The sequence below is a fragment of the Gadus chalcogrammus genome, chromosome 12 (assembly GCF_026213295.1).
Source record: "Gadus chalcogrammus isolate NIFS_2021 chromosome 12, NIFS_Gcha_1.0, whole genome shotgun sequence".
Classification (NCBI taxonomy): domain Eukaryota; kingdom Metazoa; phylum Chordata; class Actinopteri; order Gadiformes; family Gadidae; genus Gadus; species Gadus chalcogrammus.
In genome coordinates this window covers 11,237,429-11,247,428 of record NC_079423.1, presented here as the reverse complement: position 1 = coordinate 11,247,428, position 10,000 = coordinate 11,237,429, and the positions used below count along the sequence as shown (strand labels likewise).

Below are 10,000 nucleotides of genomic sequence, written 5' to 3'. Positions count from 1 at the left end.
AAAGTCTCAATCACTATTCGACGCGCATGAAAACCAGCCGCGTAGTTATGAGGGAGGCCGTCCTCACACCGATCTTCCTCATCGTCATCGTCCTCAACGTCCTCCGGTTCAAGCAATGCCACCCCAGCCTTAGCTGCAATGTTGTGCAACATAGCCGTCACACATATCACGGCGCATGACTTGGCCGGCGAAAACTGGAGCCCTCCGCCTGACTTGTGAAGGCATCTAAGCGCAACTTCCACCTCCCGATCGTGCGCTCAACGATGCACCGGGCCAGACGGTGGGCATCGTTGTATTCCTCATCATGGACGTCTCCCGGGTTATTCACAGGTGTGAAGAGGAATTATTTCAGGGGGGAAAATGCCGTGAAACGCACAGTGCATTCAGGATTAGGACTGATATATGTCGGTTTAAGCCTAATCAATTGTGTTTTAATGTCTTTAGCATTCATATAATTGCAGTCTATTTTTTTCGTAGGCTACTCTGCTGTTGTCCTTGATGGGGATATATTTTAACCCTTTTTAACACAATTTTCCTGCGACATTCCTGCGTCTCCCCCTCCTACGGAGCCCATTTCAGCACCGTGTCAGTAGACAGTTACAATCCTACGACGTCGTGAGTGCAGCGAATGCGCGTTCACGTTAAGAGGAGTTTCGGGAAACGCTCCAAAGAAACTGACGATGGATCGCAAGATCCATCGTGAGAATGATCGTACGAGCGTGGATCCATCGTTATCGGGAAACGGGGCCCTGAAGTGAGCGTGCGTGTTTGTGTTGGTGAAAGTTTAAGAAATGTACAACTGTCGGTTCAGCTCTCTGGTGCTCCCTGCTGGCAGTATCACTATACTGTCCTCATGTTTCACAAAAATAGTTTTGAGAGACGTTGTCAGTTTTTGTATGTTGCTTAAATCCTCCAAAGCTGTTGGCAGTAAACATCAGGTCACGGTACGCCACGGTATGCCACGGAGTCAATGAGCTCGAGTTGAAAAAAAAAAGCTTACAGCACCTGGTATTCCCAGGCGGTCTCCCATCCAAGTACTAACCAGGCCCGACCCTGCTTAGCTTCCGAGATCAGACGAGATCAGGCGTGTTCAGGGTGGTATGGCCGTAAGCAATCAGTGCAGGCGCAAAACCAGGTTTTATACAGTAGCACATAAGGAGTGAGAAAGCTGCTGAGGCTTGACGTTACACTTTTACAAAAACAATCATTAGTTAGATATAAACGGCAGTAATTGATTCAGTAGGACTCCTTATCCATGTAAACGATCATTGTGACATCTGAATTCATTAATTATCTGAAATACACTGCGTGAGCGTGTGATGTTAAATGTTTGAACCAAGGTTAACGGTTAAAGTGTCAGAGAATGGGTGGTGATTTTTTGACGTCCTCCCATGATCTGAAGTGAGCGTGCGTGTTTGTGTTGGTGAAAGTTTAAGAAATGTACAACTGTCGTTTCAGCTCTCTGGTGCTCCCTGCTGGCAGTATCACTATACTGTCCTCATGTTTCACAAAAATAGTTTTGAGAGACGTTGTCAGTTTTTGTATGTTGCTTAAATCCTCCAAAGCGGTTGGCAGTAAACATCAGGTCACGGTACGCCACGGTAGGCCACGGAGGCAATGAGCTCGAGTTGAAAAAGAAAAAGCTTACAGCACCTGGTATTCCCAGGCGGTCTCCCATCCAAGTACTAACCAGGCCCGACCCTGCTTAACTTCCGAGATCAGACAAGATCGGGCGTGTTCAGGGTGGTATGGCCATAAGCAATTAGTGCAGGCGCAAAACCAGGTTTTATACAGTAGCACATAAGGAGTGAGAAAGCTGCTGAGGCTTGACGTTACACTTTTACAAAAACAATCATTAGTTAGATATAAACGGCAGTAATTGATTCAGTAGGACTCCTTATCCATGTAAACGATCATTGTGACATCTGAATTCATTAATTATCTGAAATACACTGCGTGTGCGTGTGATGTTAAATGTTTGAACCAAGGTTAACGGTTAAAGTGTCAGAGAATGGGTGGGGATTTTTTGACGTCCTCCCATGATCTGAAGTGAGCGTGCGTGTTTGTGTTGGTGAAAGTTTAAGAAATGTACAACTGTCGGTTCAGCTCTCTGGTGCTCCCTGCTGGCAGTATCACTATACTGTCCTCATGTTTCACAAAAATAGTTTTGAGAGACGTTGTCAGTTTTTGTATGTTGCTTAAATCCTCCAAAGCGGTTGGCAGTAAACATCAGGTCACGGTACGCCACGGAGTCAATGAGCTCGAGTTGAAAAAGAAAAAGCTTACAGCACCTGGTATTCCCAGGCGGTCTCCCATCCAAGTACTAACCAGGCCCGACCCTGCTTAGCTTCCGAGATCAGACGAGATCGAGCGTGTTCAGGGTGGTATGGCCGTAAGCAATTAGTGCAGGCGCAAAACCAGGTTTTATACAGTAGGAGTGAGAAAGCTGCTGAGGCTCGACGTTACACTTTTACAAAAACAATCATTAGTTAGATATAAACGGCAGTAATTGATTCAGTAGGACTCCTTATCCATGTAAACGATCATTGTGACATCTGAATTCATTAATTATCTTAATACACTGCGTGTGCGTGCGATGTTAAATGTTTGAACCAAGGTTAACGGTTAAAGTGTCAGAGAATGGGTGGTGATTTTTTGACGTCCTCCCATGATCTGAAGTGAGCGTGCGTGTTTGTGTTGGTGAAAGTTTAAGAAATGTACAACTGTCGTTTCAGCTCTCTGGTGCTCCCTGCTGGCAGTATCACTATACTGTCCTCATGTTTCACAAAAATAGTTTTGAGAGACGTTGTCAGTTTTGTATGTTGCTTAAATCCTCCAAAGCGGTTGGCAGTAAACATCAGGTCACGGTAGGTCACGGTAGGCCACGGAGGCAATGAGCTCGAGTTGAAAAAGGAAATGCTTACAGCACCTGGTATTCCCAGGCGGTCTCCCATCCAAGTACTAACCAGGCCCGACCCTGCTTAGCTTCTGAGATCAGACGAGATCGGGCGTGTTCAGGGTGGTATGTCCGTAAGCAATTAGTGCAGGCGCAAAACCAGGTTTTATACAGTAGCACATAAGGAGTGAGAAAGCTGCTGAGGCTCGACGTTACACTTTTACAAAAACAATCATTAGTTAGATATAAACGGCAGTAATTGATTCAGTAGGACTCCTTATCCATGTAAACGATCATTGTGACATCTGAATTCATTAATTATCTGAAATACACTGCGTGTGCGTGTGATGTTAAATGTTTGAACCAAGGTTAACGGTTAAAGTGTCAGAGAATGGGTGGTGATTTTTTGACGTCCTCCCATGATCTGAAGTGAGCGTGCGTGTTTGTGTTGGTGAAAGTTTAAGAAATGTACAACTGTCGGTTCAGCTCTCTGGTGCTCCCTGCTGGCAGTATCACTATACTGTCCTCACGTTTCACAAAACTAGTTTTGAGAGACGTTGTCAGTTTTTGTATGTTGCTTAAATCCTCCAAAGCGGTTGGCAGTAAACATCAGGTCACGGTACGCCACGGTAGCCACGGAGTCAATGAGCTCGAGTTGAAAAAGAAAAAGCTTACAGCACCTGGTATTCCCAGGCGGTCATCCCATCCAAGTACTAACCAGGCCCGACCCTGCTTAGCTTGCGAGATCAGACGAGATCGGGCTTGTTCAGGGTGGTATGGCCGTAAGCAATTAGTGCAGGCGCAAAACCAGGTTTTATACAGTAGCACATAAGGAGTGAGAAAGCTGCTGAGGCTCGACGTTACACTTTTACAAAAACAATCATTAGTTAGATATAAACGGCAGTAATTGATTCAGTAGGACTCCTTATCCATGTAAACGATCATTGTGACATCTGAATTCATTAATTATCTGAAATACACTGCGTGTGCGTGTGATGTTAAATGTTTGAACCAAGGTTAACGGTTAAAGTGTCAGAGAATGGGTGGTGATTTTTTGACGTCCTCCCATGATCTGAAGTGAGCGTGCGTTTTTGTGTTGGTGAAAGTTTAAGAAATGTACAACTGTCGTTTCAGCTCTCTGGTGCTCCCTGCTGGCAGTATCACTATACTGTCCTCATGTTTCACAAAAATAGTTTTGAGAGACGTTGTCAGTCTTTGTATGTTGCTTAAATCCTCCAAAGCGGTTGGCAGTAAACATCAGGTCACGGTAGGTCACGGTAGGCCACGGAGGCAATGAGCTCGAGTTGAAAAAGGAAAAGCTTACAGCACCTGATATTCCCAGGCGGTCTCCCATCCAAGTACTAACCAGGCCCGACCCTGCTTAGCTTCCGAGATCAGACGAGATCGGGCGTGTTCAGGGTGGTATGGCCGTAAGCAATTAGTATAGGCGCAAAACCAGGTTTTATACAGTAGCACATAAGGAGTGAGAAAGCTGCTGAGGCTCGACGTTACACTTTTACAAAAACAATCATTAGTTAGATATAAACGGCAGTAATTGATTCAGTAGGACTCCTTATCCATGTAAACGATCATTGTGACATCTGAATTCATTAATTATCTGAAATACACTGCGTGTGCGTGTGATGTTAAATGTTTGAACCAAGGTTAACGGTTAAAGTGTCATAGAATGGGTGGTGATTTATTGACGTCCTCCCATGATCTGAAGTGAGCGTGCGTGTTTGTGTTGGTGAAAGTTTAAGAAATGTACAACTGTCGGTTCAGCTCTCTGGTGCTCCCTGCTGGCAGTATCACTATACTGTCCTCATGTTTCACAAAAACTAGTTTTGAGAGACGTTGTCAGTTTTTGTATGTTGCTTAAATCCTCCAAAGCGGTTGGCAGTAAACATCAGGTCACGGTAGGTCACGGTAGGCCACGGAGGCAATGAGCTCGAGTTGAAAAAGGAAAATGCTTACAGCACCTGGTATTCCCAGGCGGTCTCCCATCCAAGTAACTAACCAGGCCAGACCCTGCTTAGCTTCCGAGATCAGACGAGATCGGGCGTGTTCAGGGTGGTATGGCCGTAAGCAATTAGTGCAGGCGCAAAACCAGGTTTTATACAGTAGCACATAAGGAGTGAGAAAGCTGCTGAGGCTCGACGTTACACTTTTACAAAAACAATCATTAGTTAGATATAAACGGCAGTAATTGATTCAGTAGGACTCCTTATCCATGTAAACGATCATTGTGACATCTGAATTCATTAATTATCTGAAATACACTGCGTGTGCGTTTGATGTTAAATGTTTGAACCAAGGTTAACGGTTAAAGTGTCATAGAATGGGTGGTGATTTTTTGACGTCCTCCCATGATCTGAAGTGAGCGTGCGTGTTTGTGTTGGTGAAAGTTTAAGAAATGTACAACTGTCGGTTCAGCTCTCTGGTGCTCCCTGCTGGCAGTATCACTATACTGTCCTCATGTTTCACAAAAACAGTTTTGAGAGACGTTGTCAGTTTTTGTATGTTGCTTAAATCCTCCAAAGCGGTTGGCAGTAAACATCAGGTCACGGTACGCCACGGTAGGCCACGGAGGCAATGAGCTCGAGTTGAAAAAGAAAAAGCTTACAGCACCTGGTATTCCCAGGCGGACTCCCATCCAAGTACTAACCAGGCCCGACCCTGCTTAGCTTCCGAGATCAGACGAGATCGGGCATGTTCAGGGTGGTATGGCCGTAGGCAATTAGTGAAGGCGCAAAACCAGGATTTATACAGTAGCACATAAGGAGTGAGAAAGCTGCTGAGGCTCGACGTTACACTTTTACAAAAACAATCATTAGTTAGATATAAACGGCAGTAATTGATTCAGTAGTACTCCTTATCCATGTAAACGATCATTGTGACATCTGAATTCATTAATTATCTGAAATACACTGCGTGTGCGTGTGATGTTAAATGTTTGAACCAAGGTTAACGGTTAAAGTGTCCGAGAATGGGTGGTGATTTTTTGACGTCCTCCCATGATCTGAAGTGAGCGTGCGTGTTTGTGTTGGTGAAAGTTTAAGAAATGTACAACTGTCGGTTCAGCTCTCTGGTGCTCCCTGCTGGCAGTATCACTATACTGTCCTCATGTTTCACAAAAACAGTTTTGAGAGACGTTGTCAGTTTTTGTATGTTGCTTGAATCCTCCAAAGCGGTTGGCAGTAAACATCAGGTCACGGTACGCCACGGAGTCAATGAGCTCGAGTTGAAAAAGAAAAAGCTTACAGCACCTGGTATTCCCAGGCGATCTCCCATCCAAGTACTAACCAGGCCCGACCCTGCTTAGCTACCGAGATCAGACGAGATCGGGCGTGTTCAGGGTGGCATGGCCGTAAGCAACTAGTGCAGGCGCAAAACCAGGTTTTATACAGTAGCACATAAGGAGTGAGAAAGCTGCTGAGGCTCGACGTTACACTCTTACAAAAACAATCATTAGTTAGATATAAACGGCAGTAATTGATTCAGTAGGACTCCTTATCCATGTAAACGATCATTGTGACATCTGAATTCATTAATTATCTGAAATACACTGCGTGTGCGTGTGATGTTAAATGTTTGAACCAAGGTTAACGGTTAAAGTGTCATAGAATGGGTGGTGATTTATTGACGTCCTCCCATGATCTGAAGTGAGCGTGCGTGTTTGTGTTGGTGAAAGTTTAAGAAATGTACAACTGTCGGTTCAGCTCTCTGGTGCTCCCTGCTGGCAGTATCACTATACTGTCCTCATGTTTCACAAAAATAGTTTTGAGAGACGTTGTCAGTTTTTGTATGTTGCTTAAATCCTCCAAAGCGGTTGGCAGTAAACATCAGGTCACGGTACGCCACGGTAGGCCACGGAGTCAATGAGCTCGAGTTGAAAAAGAAAAGCTTACAGCACCTGGTATTCCCAGGCGGTCTCCCATCCAAGTACTAACCAGGCCCGACCCTGCTTAGCTTCCGAGATCAGACGAGATCGGGCGTGTTCAGGGTGGTATGGCCGTAAGCAATTAGTGCAGGCGCAAAACCAGGTTTTATACAGTAGCACATAAGGAGTGAGAAAGCTGCTGAGGCTCGACGTTACACTCTTACAAAAACAATCATTAGTTAGATATAAACGGCAGTAATTGATTCAGTAGGACTCCTTATCCATGTAAACGATCATTGTGACATCTGAATTCATTAATTATCTGAAATACACTGCGTGTGCGTGTGATGTTAAATGTTTGAACCAAGGTTAACGGTTAAAGTGTCAGAGAATGGGTGGTGATTTTTTGACGTCCTCCCATGATCTGAAGTGAGCGTGCGTGTTTGTGTTGGTGAAAGTTTAAGAAATGTACAACTGTCGGTTCAGCTCTCTGGTGCTCCCTGCTGGCAGTATCACTATACTGTCCTCATGTTTCACAAAAACAGTTTTGAGAGACGTTGTCAGTTTTTGTATGTTGCTTGAATCCTCCAAAGCGGTTGGCAGTAAACATCAGGTCACGGTACGCCACGGAGTCAATGAGCTCGAGTTGAAAAAGAAAAAGCTTACAGCACCTGGTATTCCCAGGCGGTCTCCCATCCAAGTACTAACCAGGCCCGACCCTGCTTAGTTACCGAGATCAGACGAGATCGGGCGTGTTCAGGGTGGTATGGCCGTAAGCAATTAGTGCAGGCGCAAAACCAGGTTTTATACAGTAGCACATAAGGAGTGAGAAAGCTGCTGAGGCTCGACGTTACACTCTTACAAAAACAATCATTAGTTAGATATAAACGGCAGTAATTGATTCAGTAGGACTCCTTATCCATGTAAACGATCATTGTGACATCTGAATTCATTAATTATCTGAAATACACTGCGTGTGCGTGTGATGTTAAATGTTTGAACCAAGGTTAACGGTTAAAGTGTCAGAGAATGGGTGGTGATTTTTTGACGTCCTCCCATGATCTGAAGTGAGCGTGCGTGTTTGTGTTGGTGAAAGTTTAAGAAATGTACAACTGTCGGTTCAGCTCTCTGGTGCTCCCTGCTGGCAGTATCACTATACTGTCCTCATGTTTCACAAAAATAGTTTTGAGAGACGTTGTCAGTTTTTGTATGTTGCTTAAATCCTCCAAAGCGGTTGGCAGTAAACATCAGGTCACGGTACGCCACGGAGTCAATGAGCTCGAGTTGAAAAAGAAAAAGCTTACAGCACCTGGTATTCCCAGGCGGTCTCCCATCCAAGTACTAACCAGGCCCGACCCTGCTTAGCTTCCGAGATCAGACGAGATCGGGCGTGTTCAGGGTGGTACGGCCGTAGCAATTAGTGCAGGCGCAAAACCAGGTTTTATACAGTAGCACATAAGGAGTGAGAAAGCTGCTGAGGCTCGACGTTACACTCTTACAAAAACAATCATTAGTTAGATATAAACGGCAGTAATTGATTCAGTAGGACTCCTTATCCATGTAAACGATCATTGTGACATCTGAATTCATTAATTATCTGAAATACACTGCGTGTGCGTGTGATGTTAAATGTTTGAACCAAGGTTAACGGTTAAAGTGTCAGAGAATGGGTGGTGATTTTTTGACGTCCTCCCATGATCTGAAGTGAGCGTGCGTGTTTGTGTTGGTGAAAGTTTAAGAAATGTACAACTGTCGGTTCAGCTCTCTGGTGCTCCCTGCTGGCAGTATCACTATACTGTCCTCATGTTTCACAAAAATAGTTTTGAGAGACGTTGTCAGTTTTAGTATGTTGCTTAAATCCTCCAAAGCGGTTGGCAGTAAACATCAGGTCACGGTACGCCAGGGAGTCAATGAGCTCGAGTTGAAAAAGAAAAAGCTTACAGCACCTGGTATTCCCAGGCGGTCTCCCATCCAAGTACTAACCAGGCCCGACCCTGCTTAGCTTCCGAGATCAGACGAGATCGGGCGTGTTCAGGGTGGTATGGCCGTAAGCATTAGTGCAGGCGCAAAACCAGGTTTTATACAGTAGCACATAAGGAGTGAGAAAGCTGCTGAGGCTCGACGTTACACTCTTACAAAAACAATCATTAGTTAGATATAAACGGCAGTAATTGATTCAGTAGGACTCCTTATCCATGTAAACGATCATTGTGACATCTGAATTCATTAATTATCTGAAATACACTGCGTGTGCGTGTGATGTTAAATGTTTGAACCAAGGTTAACGGTTAAAGTGTCAGAGAATGGGTGGTGATTTTTTGACGTCCTCCCATGATCTGAAGTGAGCGTGCGTGTTTGTGTTGGTGAAAGTTTAAGAAATGTACAACTGTCGGTTCAGCTCTCTGGTGCTCCCTGCTGGCAGTATCACTATACTGTCCTCATGTTTCACAAAAATAGTTTTGAGAGACGTTGTCAGTTTTTGTATGTTGCTTAAATCCTCCAAAGCGGTTGGCAGTAAACATCAGGTCACGGTACGCCACGGTAGGCCACGGAGTCAATGAGCTCGAGTTGAAAAAGAAAAAGCTTACAGCACCTGGTATTCCCAGGCGGTCTCCCATCCAAGTACTAACCAGGCCCGACCCTGCTTAGCTTCCGAGATCAGACGAGATCGGGCGTGTTCAGGGTGGTATGGCCGTAAGCAATTAGTGCAGGCGCAAAACCAGGTTTTATACAGTAGCACATAAGGAGTGAGAAAGCTGCTGAGGCTCGACGTTACACTTTTACAAAAACAATCATTAGTTAGATATAAACGGCAGTAATTGATTCAGTAGGACTCCTTATCCATGTAAACGATCATTGTGACATCTGAATTCATTAATTATCTGAAATACACTGCGTGTGCGTGTGATGTTAAATGTTTGAACCAAGGTTAACGGTTAAAGTGTCAGAGAATGGGTGGTGATTTTTTGACGTCCTCCCATGATCTGAAGTGAGCGTGCGTGTTTGTGTTGGTGAAAGTTTAAGAAATGTACAACTGTCGGTTCAGCTCTCTGGTGCTCCCTGCTGGCAGTATCACTATACTGTCCTCATGTTTCACAAAAATAGTTTTGAGAGACGTTGTCAGTTTTTGTATGTTGCTTAAATCCTCCAAAGCGGTTGGCAGTAAACATCAGGTCACGGTACGCCACGGTAGGCCACGGAGTCAATGAGCTCGAGTTGAAAAA

General features: G+C 44.7%; 14 non-coding genes across 14 annotated transcripts; all 14 read right to left on the bottom strand.

Annotated features, from left to right (window-relative positions):
* Positions 1-993: 993 nt before the first annotated feature.
* Positions 994-1,112, bottom strand: LOC130399983 (5S ribosomal RNA). Its single transcript, XR_008902472.1, has one exon. It is a non-coding gene; the product is annotated as a 5S ribosomal RNA (ribosomal RNA).
* Positions 1,113-1,641: 529 nt separating this feature from the next.
* Positions 1,642-1,760, bottom strand: LOC130400410 (5S ribosomal RNA). The gene has a single exon (XR_008902889.1). It is a non-coding gene; the product is annotated as a 5S ribosomal RNA (ribosomal RNA).
* Positions 1,761-2,279: 519 nt separating this feature from the next.
* On the bottom strand, positions 2,280-2,398 carry LOC130399888 (5S ribosomal RNA). The gene has a single exon (XR_008902382.1). It is a non-coding gene; the product is annotated as a 5S ribosomal RNA (ribosomal RNA).
* A 519-nt stretch (positions 2,399-2,917) lies between these two features.
* LOC130394718 (5S ribosomal RNA) lies at positions 2,918-3,036 on the bottom strand. The gene has a single exon (XR_008897849.1). It is a non-coding gene; the product is annotated as a 5S ribosomal RNA (ribosomal RNA).
* Positions 3,037-3,564: 528 nt separating this feature from the next.
* LOC130395746 (5S ribosomal RNA) lies at positions 3,565-3,684 on the bottom strand. The gene has a single exon (XR_008898765.1). It is a non-coding gene; the product is annotated as a 5S ribosomal RNA (ribosomal RNA).
* Positions 3,685-4,213: 529 nt separating this feature from the next.
* On the bottom strand, positions 4,214-4,332 carry LOC130399788 (5S ribosomal RNA). The gene has a single exon (XR_008902287.1). It is a non-coding gene; the product is annotated as a 5S ribosomal RNA (ribosomal RNA).
* A 531-nt stretch (positions 4,333-4,863) lies between these two features.
* Positions 4,864-4,983, bottom strand: LOC130395418 (5S ribosomal RNA). Its single transcript, XR_008898476.1, has one exon. It is a non-coding gene; the product is annotated as a 5S ribosomal RNA (ribosomal RNA).
* Positions 4,984-5,512: 529 nt separating this feature from the next.
* Positions 5,513-5,631, bottom strand: LOC130394253 (5S ribosomal RNA). The gene has a single exon (XR_008897430.1). It is a non-coding gene; the product is annotated as a 5S ribosomal RNA (ribosomal RNA).
* A 519-nt stretch (positions 5,632-6,150) lies between these two features.
* On the bottom strand, positions 6,151-6,269 carry LOC130394043 (5S ribosomal RNA). Its single transcript, XR_008897240.1, has one exon. It is a non-coding gene; the product is annotated as a 5S ribosomal RNA (ribosomal RNA).
* Positions 6,270-6,797: 528 nt separating this feature from the next.
* Positions 6,798-6,916, bottom strand: LOC130398819 (5S ribosomal RNA). Its single transcript, XR_008901369.1, has one exon. It is a non-coding gene; the product is annotated as a 5S ribosomal RNA (ribosomal RNA).
* A 519-nt stretch (positions 6,917-7,435) lies between these two features.
* LOC130401066 (5S ribosomal RNA) lies at positions 7,436-7,554 on the bottom strand. Its single transcript, XR_008903527.1, has one exon. It is a non-coding gene; the product is annotated as a 5S ribosomal RNA (ribosomal RNA).
* A 519-nt stretch (positions 7,555-8,073) lies between these two features.
* LOC130395231 (5S ribosomal RNA) lies at positions 8,074-8,191 on the bottom strand. Its single transcript, XR_008898311.1, has one exon. It is a non-coding gene; the product is annotated as a 5S ribosomal RNA (ribosomal RNA).
* Positions 8,192-8,710: 519 nt separating this feature from the next.
* On the bottom strand, positions 8,711-8,829 carry LOC130398818 (5S ribosomal RNA). Its single transcript, XR_008901368.1, has one exon. It is a non-coding gene; the product is annotated as a 5S ribosomal RNA (ribosomal RNA).
* A 528-nt stretch (positions 8,830-9,357) lies between these two features.
* On the bottom strand, positions 9,358-9,476 carry LOC130398817 (5S ribosomal RNA). The gene has a single exon (XR_008901367.1). It is a non-coding gene; the product is annotated as a 5S ribosomal RNA (ribosomal RNA).
* Positions 9,477-10,000: the final 524 nt, after the last annotated feature.